Source organism: Ranitomeya variabilis, chromosome 7, assembly GCF_051348905.1.
Source record: "Ranitomeya variabilis isolate aRanVar5 chromosome 7, aRanVar5.hap1, whole genome shotgun sequence".
In the NCBI taxonomy this organism is placed as follows: domain Eukaryota; kingdom Metazoa; phylum Chordata; class Amphibia; order Anura; family Dendrobatidae; genus Ranitomeya; species Ranitomeya variabilis.
In genome coordinates this window covers 109,509,711-109,529,642 of record NC_135238.1, presented here as the reverse complement: position 1 = coordinate 109,529,642, position 19,932 = coordinate 109,509,711, and the positions used below count along the sequence as shown (strand labels likewise).

Sequence of the window (19,932 nt, the reverse complement as noted above, 5' to 3'; positions counted from 1 at the left end):
GATGCACCTATCAGCTAGCAGGTATTTATATGTGCTGCACTTATTTGAATCCATCTTCCCCTGACGAAGCCGTACAGGTTACGGCGATACGCGTTGGGTTGCACCCCGCTCCAATTTTTCATCTGGGCCCCCTCCTGGTTGGTATCCTCCTTTATCCTGGTCCGTTTTGATTTCCATCATGGCTCATACATTTAGTTCGGTGCTATCTTAGTTGCACATATGACAGATCTGTGATTCACAGCCATCTTATTATCTGTGTCTTATGGGCCATGGTGGTTTTCTTATGGCTCTATTTGAGACTGTGGCCATTTTTATTTTATTTTGTTATGGTGGCACACTGGTCCGAGCAGGATCTATATTAGCCACACAATTAGTGGTGGCATAGGTTCATGCACATTTCATGATTGCTATAGGAGGTCCTTCCCATTTGTCATTTTAGGCACATTTGTATTGCTTCATATGCTTGTGGTGACTATGGTATATTTGTTTTGATATTTTTGTTATATTATATATTTATTATCATCACTTTATCAATCATATAGAATATAGACATAGTGCCTTAAGGGGTTCCTATGAGTGGGGTGCGATTAACACATCCCTGTTACTTGGTTTACAGTTGTGCGCCTTGCCTTCCTTTATTGTGCTGCCCACACTTCTAACACCACCTGTGCTAGATCGACTCACTCAGCAGTACACGAAGGTAGAGACAGTAACACTGTCTCTTTCAGAATGTCCTTGGTTTATGAGGTGCAGCGTAACGCAAGCTGAAGGGAAAAATAAACACAGCCCTCTGGGCAAAAAACAGCAGAACAAAACAAAATGGTAGCAGAAAACACAGTCCCTCTACTAGTGCAGATCGGCCCCCTTAGGCAAGCAAGGTCCACGGTTCAGAGTCTTTAGCACAAAGCAACAAATCTTCTCTGGAATGTTCCTCTCCAGACACAGAACATCCACTGCATCTGGAGGCCAGCTACTGAAGCCCCAGACCACACCCTAGGGAGGAGGTGTGTTTGGGGTTACCCTGATGAAGAAGGACGCTACTCCTTTGAAATGCGTCGGTCACCTTTCTGGTCTCTGTGCCGCCCCATAGTTTTTGTGACGTCACACGCTGTGCCACGCGCCAGCCATTTTTTTTTCCCTCTCCTTCCCCGCTCTTATCCAGGGACGCCACCGTCCGGGGCTATGCCTGGCTCTACGTAGCTTCCCTGTTTCATCGCTGTGCCGCGGTCGATTAACTCTGCCTGCCTGCTCTCTGGTCCATCTCTGACACGCCGGATTCTCCACCACAGAGCCGGACGGACTGCACTCCATCACACACTGCTGCACCTGCATCCTGGTGAGTTCCCGCCTGGCGCGGTACTCTTTGTGCTTTTATTCCATGTGACACTAGGCTATCTGCAGCCCACACGAGACGGTAGTTCCATTTGCAGGGCACCAGCAGCACAGGCTTTGTTAACTCCTTGCGGTCTCACTGTTTTTTCTGCATCAGTGCCCAGCACAGCCATTTGATGGGAGGTTTCATTTAAGTGGTCATACCATGTTGTTTGCACTTTCCTCATGTTTTGTCACCCCTTGAGCGCGGAATCAGCTGCATCCATCACTCATTATTTCTACATCTGACAGCGGTGGCACCTACCTGTCCTGACTCCTGCAGCTGAGGAGTACTTACACACTTAGCTTGTGTGAGGTAGCGTGTGTGTTCTCTTTTATACTACATGTAAAATGAAGATTAAAATCATTTGAATTGAAATAATCCATAAGTTCCGGTATGGCAGATACATCGCCAGTCCAGATGAGAAGCATATCATTGATGTATCTACCATACCAGTACACATCAGACAAAAAAGGGTTATCATCGGAGTACAAAATTAACTCTTCCCAATAGGACATAACCAAGTTGGCTACTGATGGTAAGTGCTTACCGCCCATTGAGACCCCCTTGCACTGAAGATAAAAGTGTCGATCAAAGGAGAAATAGTTGTGATTCATTAGAAAATGTACAGCTTGCATAATAAAATCACATAAGCCAGTGGAATAATCACTATATTTATACAAGTGAAACTCCAGCGCTTTTATGATCACATTTTGCGGTATAGAGGTATAAAGAGAGATGAGATCACAACCAAAACAATGAAAATTATTGTTCCGTATGATATTGGAAAGTTGGTGCAGAACATCTTTGGAGTCTCTGAGAAATCCAGGGACTCGCACAACTAAAGGCTGCAGCAGAGAATCTACCCAGTGACTAAGATGTTCTGTAAGGGAGCCAATGGCCGATATAATGGGGCGCATCGGTGGTGGCCCAGTTCCCTTATGGACTTTAGGTAATCCATATATTGTAGGGATAACAGGATGGTCTCTTTTTAAATACACCATCTTAGTTTTTTTTTAACTCACCCAATGCTACACCATCATCTACCAATTTGAAGGACTCTTTTTGAAAAAAGCATGTCGGATCAGAGGGCATTTTTTTGTATGTGGTCTTATCATTTAGCAAGCAGTTAATTTGATTTATATACATTACTGTGTCCATAACCACAATTAAGCCACCCTTATCTGCTTTTTTAATTGTAATTTCTTGCATATTTTTGATCTCATCTATAGCCTCACGTTGTTTAAGATTGAGATTACCTCTATTTTTTTCTTTTTTAATAGACATGTCCGGGGAGCTCAGCTCTCTTTCAATGACAGTTTGAAATTTATCCATGCATTCCACTCTGGATCGAATAGGATAAAAAAGCGTTGTTTTTTTTGTGCATAGGTGCTCTGCTTGATTAACCTCTCTTTGGGCAGATAGATTAAGCATACTTAGGTCATTCAGATTTTTAAATGCATATTGTTCATTAAATGGCAAACCACAATATTCATTCTGAATGCTAGAACTCATATCCACCGCTTCAGATTCTTGTGTAAAAAATGTTTTTTTTTTCACAGTTAACCCCTTCATGACCCAGCCTATTTTGACCTTAATGACCTGGCCGTTTTTTGCAATTCTGACCAGTGTCCCTTTATGAGGTAATAACTCCGGAACGCTTCAACGGATCCTAGCGGTTCTGAGATTGTTTTTTCGTGACATATTGGGCTTCATGTTAGTGGTAAATTTAGGTCGATAATTTCTGCGTTTATTTGTGAAAAAAATGGAAATTTGGCGAAAATTTTGAAAATTTTGCAATTTTCACATTTTCAATTTTTATTCTGTTAAACCAGAGAGTTATGTAACACAAAATAGTTAATAAATAACATTTTCCACATGTCTACTTTACATCAGCACAATTTTGGAAACAAAATTTTTTTTTTGCTAGGAAGTTATAAGGGTTAAAATTTGACCAGTGATTTCTCATTTTTACAACAAAATTTACAAAACCATTTTTTTAGGGACCACCTCACATTTGAAGTCAGTTTGAGGGTTCTATATGGCTGAAAATACCCAAAAGTGACACCATTCTAAAAACTGCACCCCTCAAGGTGCTCAAAACCACATTCCAAAAGTTTATTAACCCTTCAGGTGTTTCACAGCAGCAGAAGCAACATGGAAGGAAAAAGTGAACATTTAACTTTTTAGTCACAAAAATGATCTTTTAGCAACAATTTTTTTATTTTCCCAAGGGTAAAAGGAGAAACTGGACCACGGATGTTGTTGTCCAATTTGTCCTGAGTACGCTGATACCTCATATGTGGGGGGTAAACCACTGTTTGGGGGCATGACAGGGCTCGGAAGCGAAGGAGCGCCATTTGACTTTTTGAATGAAAAATTGGCTTCAATCTTTAGCGGACACCATGTCGCGTTTGGAGAGACCCTGTGTGCCTAAACATTGGAGCTCCCCCACAAGTGACCCCATTTTGGAAACTAGACCCCCCAAGGAACTTATCTAGATGCATAGTGAGCACTGTAAACTCTCAGGTGCTTCACAAATTGATCCGTAAAAATGAAAAAGTACTTTTTTTTCACAAAAAAATTATTTTATCCTCAATGTTTTCATTTTCACATGGGCAACAGGATAAAATGGATCTTAACATTTGTTGGGCAATTTCTCCTGAGTACACCGATACCTCATATGTGGGGGTAAACCACTTTTTGGGTGCACGGCAAGGCTCGGAAGGGAAGGAGCGCCATTTGACTTTTTGAATGGAAAATTAGCTCCAATCGTTAGAGGACACCATGTCGCGTTTGGAGAGCCCCTGTGTGCCTGTGTGCTTTAAACCCCCAGCTGCTTCACAGAAGTTTATAACGCAGAGCCCTGAAAATAAAAAATATTTTTTCTTTCCTCAAAAATGATTTTTTAGCTCGGAATTTTTTATTTCCCCAAGGGTAACAGGAGAAATTGGAACCCAAATGTTATTGTCCAGTTTCTCCTGAGTATGCTGATACCCCATATGTGGGGGTAAACCCCTGTTTGGGCGCACGGCAGGGCTTGGAAGGGAAGGCACGCCATTTGGCTTTTTGAATGGAAAATTAGCTCCAATCATTAGCGGACACCATGTCGCGTTTGGAGAGCACCTGTGTGCCTAAACATTGGAGCTCCCCTACAAGTGACCCCATTTTGGAAACTAGACCTCCCAAGGAACTAATCTAGATGTGTGGTGAGCACTTTGAACCCCAATGTGCTTCATAGAAGTTTATAACGCAGAGCCATGAAAATAAAAAATAATTTTTATTTTCTCAAAAAATGATTTTTAGCCCACAATTTTTTATTTTCCCAAGGGCAACAGGAGAAATTTGACCCCAAAAGTTGTTGTCTAGTTTCTCCCGAGTACGCTGATACCCCATATGTGGGGGTAAACCACTGTTCGGGCACACGTCGGGGTTCGGAAGGGAAGTAGTGACATTTTGAAATGCAGACTTTGATGGAATGCTCTGCGGGCGTCACGTTGCGTTTGCAGGCAGAGCCCCTGATGTGCCTAAACAGTAGAAACTCCCCACAAGTGACCCCATTTTGATAACTAGACCCCTAAAGGAACTAATCTAGATGTGTGGTGAGCACTTTGAACCCCCAAGTGCTTCATAGAAGTTTATAACGCAGAGCCATGAAAATAAAAAATAATTTTTCTTTTCTCAAAAATGATTTTTTAGCCTGCAATTTTTTATTTTCCCAAGGGTAACAGGAGAAATTTGACCCCGAAAGTTGTTGTCCAGTTTCTCCTGAGTACGCTGATACCCCATATGTGGGGGTAAACCACTGTTTGGGCACACGTTGGGGTTCGGAAGGGAAGTAGTGACTTTTTGAAATGCAGACTTGATGGAATGCTCTGCGGGGGTCACGTTGGGTTTGCAGAGCCCCTGATGTGCCGAAACAGTAGAAACCCCACACAAGTGACCCCATTTTGGAAACTAGACCCCCAAAGGAACTTATCTAGATGTGTAGTGAGCACTTAGAACCTCCAAGTGCTTCACAGAAGTTTATAACGCAGAGCCGTGAAAATAAAAAATCATTTTTCTTTCCTCAAAAATAATTTTTTAGCCTGCAATTTTTTATTTTCCCAAGGGTTACAGGAGAAATTGGACTCCAAACGTTGTTGTCCAGTTTCTCCTGAGTACGCTGGTACCCCATATGTGGGGGGTAAACCACTGTTTGGGCACACGTCAGGGCTCGGAAGGGAGAGAGCACCATTTGACTTTTTCAACGCAAGATTGGCTGGAATCAATGGTGGCGCCATGTCGCATTTGGAGACCCCCTGATGTGCCTAAACAGTGAAAACCCCTCAATTCTAACTCCAACTCTAACCCCAACACACCCCTAACCCTAATCCCAACCCTAACCCCAACACACCCCTAACCCTAGTCTTAACCCTAATTCCAACCCTAACTCTAATTCCAACCCTAACCCTAAGGCTATGTGCCCACGTTGCGGATTTGTGTGCGGATTTTTCCGCACTGTTTTTGAAAAATCTGCAGGTAAAACGCACTGCGCTTTACCTGCGGATTTACCATGGATTTCCAGTGTTTTTTGTGTGGATTTCACCTGCGGATTCCTATTATGGAGCAGGTGTAAAACGTCGCGGAATCCGCACAAAGAATTGACATGCTGCGGAAAATACAACGCAGTGTTTCCACGCTGTATTTTCCGCACCATGGGCACAGCGGATTTGGTTTTTCATAGGTTTATGTGGTACTGTAAACGTGATGGAAAACTGCTACGAATCCACAGCGACCAATCCGCTGCGGATCCGCAGCCAAATCCGCACCGTGTGCACATAGCCTAATTCTAACCCTAATTCCAACCCTAGCCCCAATTCTAACCCTAATTCTAACCCTATCCCTAAGTGCAACCCTATCCCTAAGTGCAACCCTAAGTGCAACCCTAACCCTAAGTGCAGCCCTAAGTGCAACCCTAAGTGCAGCCCTATCCCTAAGTGCAACCCTAAGTGCAACCCTATCCCTAAGTGCAACCCTAAGTGAAACCCTAAGTGCAACCCTAACCCTAAGTGCAGCCCTAAGTGCAGCCATATCCCTAAGTGCAGCCCTATCCCTAAGTGCAACCCTAAGTGCAACCCTATCCCTAAGTGCAACCCTATCCCTAAGTGCAACCCTAAGGGCAAACGTAAGTGCAATCCTATCCCTAAGTGCAACCCTATCCCTAAGTGCAACCCTATCCCTAAGTGCAACCCTAACCCTACCCCTTACCCTACCCCTAATCCTAACAGAAAAACAAAAAAATATATATTTTTTGTATTTTATTATTGTCCCTACCTATGGGGGTGATAAAGGGGGGGGGGGGGTATTTACTATTTTTTTTTTATTTTGATCGCTGTGATAGAACCTATCGCAGCGATCAAAATGTGCAAGGAACGAATCTGCCAGCCGGCAGATTCGGCCGGCGCACTGCGCATGTGCCCGCCATTTTCCAAGATGGCGGCGCCCATGCGAGAAGACCGAGGACACCGGGAGGGACACCGGGACTAGGTAAGTATGGGGGGGTGCGATCGGACAGCGGGGGGGGCAGAGGGGAGGACGGGGGAGGGTCGGATGGGAGAGGAAGGTGCTTAGGACAGGACGGAGGGGTACGGAACACTGACGGCGGCTGCAGATCGCTGCCGTCAGTCGGTGGGGGGGGCAGATCGGGGTCTCCAGCCATGGCAGATGCTATTGCAGCATCGGCCATGGCTGGATTGTAATATTTCACCAATTTTCATAGGTGAAATATTACAGATTGCTCTGATTGGCTGTTTCACTTTCAACAGCCAATCAGAGCGATCGTAGCCACGGGGGGGGGGGGCGAAGCCACCCCCCTGGGCTGAAGTACCACTCCCCCTGTCCCTTCATGTCGGGTGAAATTGGAGTTAACCTTTTCACCCGGCCTGCAGTGACGCGATCATTCTGTGACACAGCATATGCGTCACAGGTCGGATTGGCACCGACTTTCATGACGCATACGCTGTGTCACAGGTCGGGAAGGGGTTAAATTACGAATGAATTTATTAACATCCAATAATGTACGAAACAGGTCAAATCGTCGGTCTGGTGCAAAATTAAGTCCTAAAGACAGAACTTGCATTTGTTCCACTGTAAGATTATGACTAGAAATATTTAAAACATTAGAAAAATCCCCTTGAGAAAGTGATATAATTTCCCGTTGCGGGTGGCCATTCTGGTATTTCCTACAATGCTCTCGGCCCCCGCACCTCTTTTTTGAATGATGCCTCTTTAGTCTGCGGTAATATGTGTTGTTGTTGTCATTATTATAGCTCACATTTCCATCACCGCTGACTTCATTGTCGCTGTTATCAATGGAATCCATCCCTGAAGAGCTGAAGGAGACTCGGCGTTCACATGCATCAGAAGAACTGCTGATAAGTTTTAGAATAGGGCGAGGACTTTTTGGTGATTTTTGCCACCTGCCCCACTTACGGTATATACCTGGTTTGTTTGATAGTCTCCCAAATCACGTTGAAATTTGTTCTTCTTGCGGCTCATAATGTTATCTTCCAATTTTGATATTGATTTTTTTTATATTCAGTAGTTCTTCATTGTATTTCACTTTATTTTTATTTTCTGAACTGATTTTTATATCATTACTTTCTGATTGGATAGATTTGAGCCTTGCATCCTCATGTTTCATAAAGAGTTGAATAGAGCAGCTGCTCAAAATCAAGTTCCAGTCATTCACAAATTCCTGAGAATATACGGTGGTATGAATTTTCTTCAGTCATAGTCCTCTTGGGATCATATCTTTACGTACATAGTTATCCAATGTAGTAAAATCCCACCAAATTTTTGTTTCATTAATCATCGCTTTTTCTAATTTAACGATGTCCACACTGAATAAGTCAGATTCAGATTTGGCAGCTGTAAAAGATCCATCTGATGTGAAGAGTTGTGCAGCTTTCCGAGCTCTATCTGGACTATCATTCATGTCAAAAATTGTAAATTTTTATGCCCTTAAATCAGAAAGATATCTCACACAAAATAGTTAATAAATAACATTTCCCACATGTCTACTTTACATCAGCACAATTTTGGAAACAACATTTTTTTTTGTTAGGAAGTTATAAGGGTTAAAAATTGACCAGCTATTTCTCATTTTTACTACAAAATTTACAAAACCATTTTTTTAGAAACCATCTCACATTTAAAGTCACTTTGAGGGGTGTACATGACAGAAAATACCCAAACTTGACACCATTCTAAAAACTGCACCTCTCAAGGTGCTCAAAACCACATTCAAGAAGTTTATTAACCCTTTATGTGCTTCACAGGAACTGAAACAATGTGGAAGGAAAAAATGAACATTTAACTTTTTTTTTGCAAACATTTTACATCAGAACCATTTTTTTTTATTTTCACAAGTGTAAAAAGAGAAAATGAACCACGAAATTTGTTGTGTAATTTCTCCTGAATGCGCCGATACCCCATATGTGGGGGTAAACCACTGTTTGGGCACATGGTAGGGCTTGGAAGAGAAGTAGCACCGTTTGACTTTTTCAATGCAGAATTGGCTGGAATTGAGATCGGACGCCATGTCGCGTTTGGAGAGCCCCTGATGTGCCTAAACAGTGGAAACCCTCCACAAGTGACACCATTTTGGAAACTAGACCCCTTATGGAACTTATCAAGATGTGTGGTGAGCACTTTGAACCCCCAGGTGCTTCACAGAAGTTTATAACGTAGAGCTGTGAAAATAAAAAATCGCATTTTTTCTACAAAAATGATCTTTTCACCCCCAAATTTTTATTTTCGCAAGGGTAACAGGAGAAATTAGACCACGAAAGTTGTTGTGCAATTTGTCCTGAGTACGCCGATACCCCATATGTGGGGGTAAACCACAGTTTTGGCGCATGACAGAGCTTGGAAGAGAAGGAGTTCTGTTGACTTTTTCAATGCAGAATTGGCTGGAATTAAGATTGGACGCCATGTCGCGTTTGGAGAGCCCCTGATGTGCCTAAACAGTGAAAAAACCCACAAGTGACCACATTTTGGAAACTGGACCCATTAAGGAACTTATCTAGATGTTTGGTGAGCACTTTGAACCCCAAAGTGTTTCACAGAAATTTATAACGTAGAGCCGTAAAAAATAAAAAACCCTTTTTTTTCCTCAAAAATGATTTTTCAGCTCGCAATTTTTTATTTTTTCAAGGGTAACATAAGAAATTTGACCCCAAAATTTGTTATCCAGTTTGTCCAGTTTGTCCTGAGTATGCTGATACCCCATATATTGGGGGGTCTTCTGTTTGGGCACACATCGGGGCTCGGAAGGGAAGTAGTGATGTTTTAAAATGCAGACTTTGATGGAATGGTCTGCGGGCGTCATGTTGCATTTGCAGAGCTCCTGATGTACCTAAACAGTAGAAACCCCCCACAAGTGACCCCATTTTGGAAACTAGACCCCCAAAGAGCTTATCTAGATGTGTGATGAGCACTATGAACCCCCAACTACTTCACAGAAGTTTATAATGTAGAGCCATGAAAATAAAAAAATCATATTTTTTTCCACAAAAATGATCTTTTCACCCCAAAATTTTTACTTTCACAAGGGTAACAGGAGAAATTGAACCCCAAAGTTTATTGTGAAATTTATACTGAGTATGCTGATACCCCATATGTGGGGGGACCACTGTTTGGGCGCATGGCAGAGTTCGGAAGGGAAGGAGCGCCATTTTGGAATGCAGACTTTGATAGAATAGTCTGCGGGCGTTATGTTGCGTTTGCAGAGCCCCTGATGTACCTAAACAGTAGAAACCCCCCACAAGTGACCCCATTTTGTTAACTAGACCCACCAAGGAACTTATCTTTATGTGTCCAACCAAATCGCAAGAAAAAATGAAGTGGCACAACTCTCTAGCAGAGGATATGACGGGTGTGTGTTAAGAAAAATCCCAGACGTAATGTAACGGAGGTGCTAACGTAGGAATGGAAACAGTCTTAAGTAGCAAATAGTAGAAAAAGAACGTAGCACTCACCGGCACCGTGGTCAGATGTCTTCTTTATTGTGACAAGAAAAAATACAGCTACATGGCACGGGGGAGTTACAAGGTGAGGAGCATGTGAGGCGGGACAACGGCCGTTTCGCGCTGAACGGTAGCGCTTCTACGGGTCCATCATGGACCCGTAGAAGCGCTACCGTTCAGCGCGAAACGGCCGTTGTCCCGCCTCACATGCTCCTCACCTTGTAACTCCCCCGTGCCATGTAGCTGTATTTTTTCTTGTCACAATAAAGAAGACATCTGACCACGGTGCCGGTGAGTGCTACGTTCTTTTTCTACTATTTGTTATCTTTATGTGTGGTGAGAACTTTGAACCCCCCAAGTGCTTCACGGAAGTTTGTAATGCAGAGTCATGAAAATAAAAAATCATTTTTTTTTCCACAAAAATGATTTTTTAGCCCCCAATTTTTTTTTTATTTTAGCAAGGGTAAGAGGAAAAACTGGACCCCAAAAGTTGTTGTCCAACTAGTACTTTGTATGCTGATGCCCCATATGTGGGGGTAAACCACTGTTTGGGCGCACGGCAGAGCTCAGAAGGGAGGGAGCATAATTTGACTTTTTGAGCGCAAAGTTGGCTGTTTCGTTTGGAGACCACCTGATGTACCTAAACAGTTGAAACCCCCCAATTCTTACTCCAACCCTAACCCCAACACACCCCTAACCCTAATCCCAACCCTTATCAAAACCCTAAACTCAACACACCCCTAATCCTAATCTCAACCCTAACCCCCAAAACACCCCTAATCCCAACCCTTATCAAAACCCTAAACTCAGCACACCCCTAATCCTAATCTCAACCCTAACCTCAAAACCTAACCCTATTCCCAATACACCCCTAACCCTAATCCCAAACCTAACCCTAATCCCAAACGTAACCCTAATGCCAACCCTAATCCAAACCCTATTCCCAACTCCAACCCTAACTTTAGCCCCAACCCTAACCCTAACTTTAGCCCAAACCCTAATCCTAGCTCTAGCCCTAACCATAGCCCTAACCCCAACCCTAGCTCTAACCCTAATCCTAGCTCTAACCCTAGCCCTAACCATAGCTCTAGCCCTAACCCTAGGCCTAACCCTAACCCTAATTGGAAAGTAGAAAAATAGAAATACATACTTTTTTTATTTTATTATTTTTTCCTAACTAAGGGGGTGATAGGGGGGGGTTATTTACTATTTTTTTTATTTTGATCACTGTGAAAAGATCTCACAGTGACCAAAATAAAACAAGAGGAAACATCTTCCTCTGCCGGCCGGCAGATCACGGCGGGCGCACTGCATATGTGCCCGCCATTTTCTTACCGGAGCAAGAAGCCGGCGGCCAGGAGAGGAAGCAGGAGGACCCAGGGACACTGGTAAGTATAACAGGGTCCCCGATCCCCCTATTTCTCTGTACTCTGATGTGCGATCACATTAGAGGACAGAGAATGACATCGCTTTTTTTTTTGCGACCGCCGGTAAATGGTTAATTACCGGCGATCGCAAAAAAGGGGTCGGTAAAAACCGACCCCGATCATGTTCTTTGGGGTCTCGGCTACCCCCGGCAGCCGGGACCCCAAAGATCTTCCGGGGACCCCATTTCTCTGTCCTCTGATGTGCGATCACATCGGAGGACAGAGAATTTAAATGGCAAATCGCGGTTTGTTTTTTTTGTTGCGACCGCTGGTAAACGGTTAATTACCGGCGATCACAACTCGGGGGTCGGTAAAACCCCCCCGAATCATGTTTTCTGGGGTCTCAGCTACCCCCGGCAATCGAGACCCCAGAGAAAATCTGACTCTGGGGGGCGCTATTCACTTTTTCCACAGCGCCGTTAATTAACGGCGCTCTGGTTTAAGTACCCTTAACTGCCGCCGTTAAAAGGCGTATCGGCGGTCGTTAAGGGGTTAAAATCACAGAGCAGATAAATATCTGGAAGATATAAAAAGAGAAAAAAAAACAACAACAAAGAAACGAAAGAACACATTAAGAAATACAGGTTACATGCAAGGGTTAACTCTAGTAGTGGAACATAATCTCCTTTCGAGCATTTAGACCTGCAGGGTAACAGGTATTCAAGCAGAACATCCAGCATGCTTCAGGAGTAGTGTTGAGCATTCCGATACCGCAAGTATCGGGTATCGGCCGATACTTGCGGTATCGGAATTCCGATACCGGGATTCCGATACTTGCCGCGTATCGGATACCGGAATCGGAAGTTCACAGATTCAAACTGCACAAATTCATCCAATGAGAATGATTCCAAGTGTGGGCACATCCTGTTCAGCATGGAGAGCATGAAACTACTGGCATGGCTGTGATTGGCTGCTGAAATGATGTCATGATGCAGTTTAAAAGTCGCTGGCGCCATTTTGCGATCACTCTGCTGTGAATTCAGTTAGTGACAGGATGCTGTTTGCTGACTGAGGGCCAGTTTAGAGATAGCGATTTGCTTCTTTGTGCTTTCCAAAGGCTAATTTAGCAACCGCTGTGTTCACCTACTAATCACCTTGCTTTTGCCTTGTAGCGCTGTTTTCACAGCGATCTGCAAGGTCTGTGTGTGTGTGTGTGTGTGTGTGAGTGCAGCCCACTCTCTAGTCTGAGTGCAGCCACATAGGCCATCCATAGCTGGTTGTATTCAGTTCAGGGAGGGTGGTTCATTGCCTCATACTGTCCTTTTTTCTTTTTTTTTTCCAAGTAGTGTAGTCTGCTGCTAATTTATTCAAAAAAATCTTATTAGTGTCTTTCCACCCGTCTCCAGCTAATTTGTGGAAAAACACTACATAGGATAACGTAGAGGAGGGTTTTTGGGCCTTGCAGCGCCGTTTACGGCTGTCTGCACGGTCTCCGTGTGACTGCAGCTCGCCCTGTAGTCTGTGAGCAGCCATAGCCTGGTTGTCTCCAGCTCAGGGTTCTTCACTGTGTCATACCGCAAAATCAATTTTCATTTTGTTTTAAGTAGTGCAGGCTGCTGCACATTTTTTCAAAAAATTCCTATTAGTGTCTTTCCACCCGTCTCCAGCTAACTTGTGGAAAAACACTACATAGGATAACGTAGAGGAGGGTTTTTGGGCCTTGCAGCGCCGTTTACGGCTGTCTGCACGGTCTCCGTGTGACTGCAGCTCTATCTGTTGTCAGTTCAGCCCCCAAAAAATAAATAAATAATAAAGTTCACCAAACACACCAGTGACACCACTTTACATTTGTGTAGGCCACATTAGCTCATATTAAAGTCTAGTCCACACTTTAGAAAATTAGTGTTTCTTATACCTGTTAGGAGGAGTTGTTCAGGAATAAGCACACAAAGCCGTTAGTACTTTTCTGCTTATCTTTATCAGTCAACCAAGATGAAGAAGGCAGTGAGTAAGGCACGTGGGCGTGGGCGCGGAGCAGGGAGGGGACGTGGGGATTCTGTGCCTGCTGCGGGCACCGGTGACTCATCAGCACCCACTTTCACAAGGGAACAGTCATTCATGCGCAGCTTTGTCGCAGAGCGCCGTACACCGCTGCTGCGTGAAGAACAAATTGAAGCCGTTGTCGGATGGATGGCAGTTAATGCATCAACTTCAATTAGTGCCACATCCTCTCAGACACAGAGCACTGGAGAGCAGCCATCTGTCTCTTCACCACCTGCCAAATTGCCCAGGCAGACAGAGAGCCCAGGACAGGAGCCGTCTCTACTTCTGTTCTCTGAATCTCTTGGCTTGGAAACAGGGGGCCAGCCACGCAGCATTGGAGAAATGGAAGAAGAGGCAGGGTGCAGTGATGCCCAACAGCTTTTTCTCTCTTCGTCTGAAGAGGCGGGTGGACCAGTGGCTCCGTTCACCACATCGCAGGCCGCATCAGCTGATGATGACACTCAGGTGCCACTTACTGGTGCGTGCTCTGCTGCTGAGACTACCCAGGAGGAGCAGTTGGGGGCAGAGGGTAGTGTAGATGATGAGGTCCTTGACCCATCTTGGCGTGAGGGACAGGAAGGTGGTGGGAGCAGCTCTGAGGAAGAGATTCCCCGTACGGCCCAAAAAGGGAGAGGGAGGGGGAAGACTGCGGATCCTGCAGCCTCCGCTTTGGCAGCCGTTAGGAGCATGTCTCTACCAAAAGCCAAAGGGCGCTCCAAAGACTTGCAGTGCCTGGTCCTTTTTTGACACAGTTGCAGATGACATTTGCTATGTCAAATGCAAGGTGTGTCATCACAAAGTCAAAAGAGGGAAAAATGTCAGCAACCTCAATACCTCCAACATGTGGAAACATGTGCGCACCAGGCACCCGGCGGAGTTAGAAAAACACACTGAAGAGCTAGGCCAACCAACAGCGGCAGCTACCACCCCTTCAGCTCGTGTTGCCTCTTCCTCCAGCTCACACGCAGCTGGTTCGGCTTCCTCCCAGGATCGCCGTGGAAGAACCTCTGGCCCTGTTGTCCAGAGACCCGCTGTAATTCCACCCGCAGCACCACTTTCCCAGTCATCCACACACTCCCAGCCCAGTCTACAGCCATCGGTAGTACAGGCATGGGAGAAAAGGCGGCCTTTCTCGCCAAACCACCCACGAGCACAGGCTCTGACTGCAGGCATTGCCAAACTTCTGTCACTGGAAATGCTGTCATTCAGGCTGGTGGAGACTGACAGCTTCCGTGACTTGATGTCATTGGCAGTCCCACAGTACAATGTGCCCAGCCGCTTTTACTTCAGCAGGCAAGCCGTCCCTGCCCTGCACAAGCATGTGGAGGGACACATAAAACACGCGCTACTGAACGCCGTCAGTAGCAAGGTCCACCTCACCACCGATGCGTGGACCAGTCAACATGGACAGGGGCGATACCTTTCCCTCACTGCCCATTGGGTTAATGTCGTTGAACCGGGTACAGACCGTGCGAGTGGCGCAGGACGTGTCCTGCCCACTCCAAGGATTGCAGGAATCCATTCTGTACGCATTGACTCCTCCTCTTACACCAGTTCCTCAGAATCATCGCTGCAGGAGCCGTCACAGTCCACCTCCACATGGACCCGTGATGAACGTGTACCTGTTACGACCGACATGAGCACAGCCGTGGCCAAACGTCAACAGGCCGTCTTGAAATTAATTTCTTTGGGGAATCGAAGCCACACAGCGCAGGAGCTCTGGAATGCCATCAAGCAGGAGAGCGATGTGTGGTTTGTGCCAGCGAATCTCCAGCCAGGCATGGTAGTGTGTGATAATGGCCGAAATCTGGTGGCAGCTCTGGGCCTCGGCAACCTCACTCACATCCCATGTCTGGCACATGTGCTCAATTTGGTCGTGCAGAGTTTCTTGAGGGACTATCCGGATCTTGATGCACTGCTGCACAAGGTCCGCCTAGAGTGTGCTCACTTGCGGCGTTCCAGCACGGCAAAAGCGCGCATTGCGGCTCTGCAGCGCCGACACCGCCTGCCGGAACATCGCATCATATGTGACCTACCTACCAGGTGGAATTCCACGTTACATATGTTGGAGCGGTTGTGTGAGCAGCAGCAAGCTGTAATGGAGTACCAGCTGCTTCAGGCGCAAAGAAGTCGCACTCAGCGCCGTACAGACTTCACAACCACAGAGTGGGCCACTATGAATGACGTCTGCCAGGTTTTGCGTCCCTTTGATTATTCCACGCGGATGGCGAGTGCAGATGATGCACTAGTCAGCATGACTGTCCCCCTTATCTGCCTGCTTGAAAAATCACTGCAAGCGCTAAGGGATGATGTTGTGGAAGAGGTGGAGGATGAGGATTCAGCATTTCCATCATCATCTGGACAGTCAGCGCCACGTGGTTCCTCACAAACGCGTAGGCAGGGGACAGTTTGTGAGGAGGATGAGGAGGAGTCAATGGAGGAGGAAGACATCCGTCCAGAGGAGGGAGTTACACAATTGTCCAGTACTCAGTGTGTACAGCGAGGGTGGGGTGATGACGAGCGGGCAGAGATCACGCCTCCAGCAGGGGACAGCGTTTCTTGGGCAGTTGGCAGTCTGCAGCACATGGTGGATTACATGCTGCAGTGCCTGAGAAACGACCGCCGCATCGCCCACATTCTCAACATGTCTGATTATTGGGTGTTCACCCTCCTCGATCCTCGCTACCGGGACAACGTAGAAAGCCTCATCACACCGTTGAACCGGGAGCGAAAAATGCGGGAGTACAAAGACACACTGGTAAATTCCATCATCTTCTCCATTCCAACTGAGAGAAGTGCTGCTAGTGCATTCCAAAGCAGCTCAGTGCGTCCAGGCAGTGGTGGAGGCTCTGCACAAAGAGGGAGCAGAAGCAGTGCCTCTGCCCAAGGCAAGACCAGTATGACCCAACTGTGGCACAGTTTTCTGTGCCCGCCACAAAAGTCTACACCATCACAGACGGCTCCAGTCAGCAGGAGGCAACGGTTCCGTCAGATGGTGACAGACTACATGTCTTGCCCTCTTGCTGTACTCCCAGACGGCTCTTCACCTTTCAAGTTTTGGGTCTCAAAGCTGGATACATGGCCAGAGCTAAGCCAGTATGCAATGGAGGTGCTGTCTTGCCCTGCGGCCAGTGTATTATCGGAACGTGTCTTTAGTGCTGCAGGTGGTGTACTAACTGACCGTCGCATGCGACTATCCTCCGATAACGTTGACCGGCTTACTTTCCTGAAAATGAACAAGGCCTGGATCTCGCAGGAATTTGCCACTCCTCTTCCTGATTAAATAATTAGGTCACTGTCTACGTTATCCAGGTCTCCTGTTGTGTTCATCTTTCTACCACCTGAACTTAAAATCCTGGGCTCCAACACCGCCAGTTGAGGCTCAGAAGTGCCGTCTGCACAGTCAAAACATACGACCCAGTGTTATTGGGTTTCAGTAACGTAAGCTGATCCCCAGCTGTGTAGCCGGCAATGTGTCCTGCGACCGCCACGCTGACACAACAACTGAAATGTAAGGGAATCTGTCCCCCCCCCAAGGCGTTTGTTACTGAAAGAGCCACCTTGTGCAGCAGTACTGCTGCACAAGGAAAAGGTAGCTATTTTTGTTTAGCTCCTTGCACACGCAGAACTTAACACTTATAAAATGTGTCCACTGATACCGTAAAACCGTCCCGGAGGTGGGACTTTCCTTCGTAATATGACGCAGCACAGCCGTCATTCCTACCCCCTTGGTGCCGTGCCCCGGCTCCTCAGCGTTGTTTGATTCCGTCCCGGAGCCTGCGCTGTTATGTTATCCCGTGGCCAGGCACACTTAGCGCTGCCCGTCTTCTGACATCATTTGGTGTCAGGATGGCTGCGCCTGTGCGGCCGCGCTGGCCGAGAGCCCGCCTCGCAGTGTCTTCTGATTTAATCCCACTGGGGGCCTGAGATCCATGGACATGCGCAGTGCATATCTGAACCTCCACCTCTCACTCATCTCCCTACGGCTTCTTCAGACTGTGCGGTGTCAGCTGGTCCCTAATAGCATGCCACGGCCGTGACACCGCACAGTCTTAAGAAGCCGTAGGGAGGGGAGTGAGAGGCGAGGATATGCACTGCGCATGGCCATGGATCCCAGGCCCGCGGTGGGATTACATTAGAAGACACTGCGAGGCGGGCTCTCGGCCAGCGCGTCCGCACAGGCGCAGCCAGCCTGACACCAAATGATGTCAGAAGATGGGCAGCGCTAAGTGTGCCTGGCCAAGGGATAACATAACAGCGCAGGCTCCGGGACAGAATCAAACAACGCTGAGGAGCCGTGGCACGGCGCCGGGGGGGTAAGAATGACAGCTGTGCTGCGTCATATTACGAAGGAAAGTCCCACCTCCGGGACGGTCTCACGGTTTCAGGGGACACATTTTATAAGTGTTTACTTCTGTGTTTGCAAGGAGCATAATGAAAAGAGCCACCTTTTCCTTTTGCATCTTTTGTGTTGCACAAGCTGGCTCTTTCAGCTACAAACGCCTTGGTTGGGGGGTTAAAGGTTCCCTTTCGACTTTCTCAGGCTTCGGCCTACATTGTGTTCCTCTGCTTTTCCACCTGTCCCTGGGCTCCAACACCGCTAGTTGCCGTCCAGAAGTGCTGTCCGCACAGTCCCAACAGTCGCTCCTCTGTTATTGGGGTTCAGTAACGTCAGCTGTTCCCCTGCTGTGTGTGTGGCAATCCCTCCTACCTCCTCCACCTCCTCCTCCTCCACCTGTCCCTGGGCTCCAACACCGCTAGTTGCCGTCCAGAAGTGCTGTCCGCACAGTCCCAACAGTCGCTCCTCTGTTATTGGGGTTCAGTAACGTCAGCTGTTCCCCTGCTGTGTGTGTGGCAATCCCTCCTATCTCCTCCACCTCCTCCACCTCCTCCTCATCCACCTGTCCCTGGGCTCCAACACCGCTAGTTGCCGTCCAGAAGTGCTGTCCGCACAGTCCCAACAGTCGCTCCTCTGTTATTGGGGTTCAGTAACGTCAGCTGTTCCCCTGCTGTGTGTGTGGCAATCCCTCCTACCTCCTCCACCTCCTCCTCCTCCACCTGTCTCTGGGCTCCAACACCGCTAGTTGCCGTCCAGAAGTGCTGTCCGCACAGTCCCAACAGTCCCTCCTCTGTTATTGGGGTTCAGTAACGTCAGCTGTTCCCCTTCTGTGTGTGTGGCAATCCCTCCTACCTCCTCCACCTCCTCCTCCTCCACCTGTCCCTGGGCTCCAACACCGCTAGTTGCCGTCCAGAAGTGCTGTCCACACAGTCCCAACAGTCCCTCCTCTGTTATTGGGGTTCAGTAACGTCAGCTGTTCCCCTGCTGTGTGTGTGGCAATCCCTCCTACCTCCTCCTACCTCCTCCACCTCCTCCACCTCCTCCTCCTCCACCTGTCCCTGGGCTCCAACACCACTAGTTGTTGTCCAGAAGTGCTGTCCGCACAGAGCCAAACACCTCGCCAATGTGTTAGTGGGGTTTAGCACCGCCAGCTGTTCCCCTGCTGTGTATACGGCAACGTGTACTGCGACCGCCACGCAGGCACAACAAGTTAAATTAAAGGGAACCTGTCCCCCCCCCAGGCGTTTGTTACTGAAGGAGCCACCTTGTGCAGCAGTAATGATGCAAAGGGAAAAAGTGCCTCTTTTCGTGGTGCTCCTTGCACATGCTGAACCTAACACTTATGAAAAGTGTCCCCTCCTACCGTGATACCGTCCGGTTGGTGGAACTTTCCTTTGTGATGTGACACAGCACAGCCGTCATTCTTACCCCCTTGGCGCCGTGCGCCGCCTCCTCAGCGTTGTTTGAATCAGTCCCGGAGCCTGCGCTGTTAGGTTAGCCCTTGACCATGCACACATTTTGCGCTGCCCGTCTTCTGACATCATTTGGTGTCAGGCTGGCTGCGCCTGTGCGGCCGAGCTGGACGAGATCCCGCCTCGTACTGTCTTCTGATTTAATCCCACTGGGGGCCTGAGATCCATGGACATGCGCAGTGCATATCTGAACCTCCACCTCTCACTCATCTCCCTACGGCTTCTTCAGACTGTGCGGTGTCAGCTGGTCCCTAATAGCATGCCACGGCCGTCACACCGCACAGTCTTAAGAAGCCGTAGGGAGTGGAGTGAGAGGCGAGGATATGCA

The 19,932-nt window shown here is 47.2% G+C and overlaps 1 protein-coding gene across 4 annotated transcripts in view; it reads left to right on the top strand.

The window, feature by feature from the left end:
- HIBCH (3-hydroxyisobutyryl-CoA hydrolase) overlaps positions 1-19,932 on the top strand; it is a 962,330-nt gene that overhangs the window by 456,719 nt on the left and 485,679 nt on the right. The window lies entirely within an intron of this gene.